The following is a 2,834-nucleotide window of genomic DNA, read 5'->3' as shown; positions in this document are numbered from 1 at the left end:
GCTGCTCGTCGCTATATTGTGGCTCATAAAGGTAGCCACGAACATCCGTTTCTACCATAACTTCAAAATCCCAATCCTCCATATTGTGTCCGTCTGCGTATTCAGTACCTTCAGCCTCGTTTTCTGCAGGTGAAGTCTAACGCACTGGCACTGATCTTTGATCGGTCTGTTAGCGCATTAGGTCCCACCCCCTATGGGCGGGTTTGAAAGGGTGGGAACTAGTGCTTGTAGTCGCAATAGAAATCCCCCCTCTTATATTTCCTTATAATTATATAGAAAGAGTAATATAACCGGTAAATACGGATTTCTCCCGTCTCTGGGGAAAATGAGAGAGTGTTGCATGACCATTCAAAAGTATGACTGGGTTTCTAACAATGCAAAGCTTAATGCAAATGGGTGGAGTGTTCCTTTAAAAACACGTTATCCATGCATGCATAATCACCACAACATGATCATTGGAGAAAAGGGCTTGCTGAAAGGGCTTGCTGAACCAATAGGCCTGTTATCAGACAGTGCTTACCATAGCTACCACCCCCTATACGATAGGGATCCAATAAAGGGAGGATAGACTCTACGGATAAAACATAAGACTCTACATAAACAAAACAAACAAACAAGATAAAGTAAGAGATAAAATCGTCCGCTCCAACTTGCCCCAAACTAGTCTCTCGAACGGCGAGTTGGTGTAAAACAAACGAAACAAACACTACTGTGCAACGTGGTGTAGGGATCCGTCCGTCCACAACAGCCCTCGCCGGTCATGGAGGCTTGAGTGGCTAGATGATTGTACCGGTACGGAGGGTGACTTCTGTGGTATTAGGGAATAATAGTGTAAGGAATGCCTTTATTTTGTAGTAACCGGATGAACGTCGGTACCGAGGGCGGGTTAGCTGGCGTCCCGTGCATGCACACTAGTCTACTGCTGCTATACAGAGTTGGATAATAAAGACAGACTCTGATTACGTCTTTGTACGAGCCTCATTATAAGAATAACTTGACATGGTGTCAGAACTGGGCGACTTGTAAGCGGAGAGAAAAAAAAAAGATGTAAAAAAAATAAAAAGACGAAGAAGAGAAAAGTGTATCTTTTTGGCGGATGAATGCGAGACAAGCCGGCAGATATGGCGCAACCTACACCAACTGCTACGTTCACAATACAACCTCCAGATCCATTCGATTTGACGAAGCCTCAAGAATGGGAGCGTTGGATTAGGATATTCGACTGCTTTCGGCTTGCAAGCAACTTAAACGCTACGTCGTCGGAGGAAAACCAGGTGAACACGTTAGGTTATTGCATGGGCGATGAAGCCGAAGATGTGATAAAGGGGCTAACGCTGACTGCGGATGAGAGGAAGATGTACACGGATGTCAAGGCGGGCTTTGATGCATTTTTTGTGCCTAAAAAGAATGTAATCTACGAAAGAGCCAAGTTCAATCAGTGTGTGCAACTGCTAAGAGAAATGGTGGATTCCTTCATCACTGCTCTATACGGATTAGCTGAACACTGCAAATATGGACAGTTACAGAATGAGCTGATCCGCGACAGGATAGTGCTCGGGCTGAGAAACTTCTCATTGTCAGAGAAGCTACAGTTAGACAGAGACCTTACCCTTGAAACTGCTATAACAAAGATACGGCATTCTGAAGAAGTAAGACGTCAGCAGTCTGACTTAAGAGGTGAAAATGACTGTGCTAGCAAGTGCTCTAATGTTGATGCTGTGCATGCTAAAAGCTACAGAAAACCCAAATTTCCCTCAAAGCCTCAGCCACAAGCACAAACACCAGGCAAAAATAAACTTAATGCATGGCCACAGCCAGGTTCAAAGGCCTGTAATAGATGTGGAAAAATGCCCTCGCATGGAATATTGGAATGCCCTGCTAAAGATGCTGTGTGTCACAACTGTGGAAAAAATGGAAATTATGGCAAGGTGTGCAGAAACAGTGCAAAATCTCTGAATGCTGTCACTACAGAGGAAGAAGAGAGCTTTTTCCTGGGGGCCATGGATGCTGGAAAAAAGACCCGTGGACGGTGCAGCTACAAGTGAGACAAACATAAGTGTGCTCTAAAATAGACACTGGTGCTGATGTCACCGCCCTGCCAGCCGAGGTGTACCATGACATTACAGGGGGGCATGATGTGAAGTGCCTGGTAGTGTCGACACGCCCATTGTTTGGGCCAGGTGGCAATGTACCCTCTGTCCTAGGTGTAGCCAGAGATACACTGCGCATTTGTTTGGATTTCTCAAAAATGAATGAATCAGTATGAAGATGTTGGGCAAAATAACCTGCTGAGTACATCACATGTACAGTATAAATATAGCTAACTCCTACCCTAGCCTGATGAGCACATCACATGGCAGACACATTACAATATAGTCAACTCTTGCTCTAACCCAACGAACACAAACATGATAATATATAGTCAGGTCAAGGCCGGAGCCGAAGGCCCCATTTCCCAGGCTGGCAGATGGTGGACACTCAGACAATGCACCAGTCATCCTCAAGAACGGGAGAGCTACATTAATTTACCACACAGGAGACACTTCAGGAGCTCTCCCCCACTAGGAGGAACACATGCAGATACTAGGGGCCTGAGAGCCAAGGTCAAGCAAAAACACACAGAACCACACACATCTCAAACGCACACACCTCATCGAGAGGAGGATACAGCATAAGACTGTATCACTGAGGAACTCTTCATCTTCTTCTGAAGCGGACCTTCCACGGAGGCGAAGCTCTGGATGAACCATCAGCGCTGATTAGGGACTGAGACATATTCGATTTCTCACGCTTTATGACTCTGTATAACCGTTGCCACTTTACTTAATAAATCC

Source organism: Gadus morhua, chromosome 7, assembly GCF_902167405.1.
Source record: "Gadus morhua chromosome 7, gadMor3.0, whole genome shotgun sequence".
Lineage (NCBI taxonomy): Eukaryota > Metazoa > Chordata > Actinopteri > Gadiformes > Gadidae > Gadus > Gadus morhua.
The sequence above is the reverse complement of the archived record's forward strand: the minus strand, read 5'-3'. Positions refer to the sequence as shown.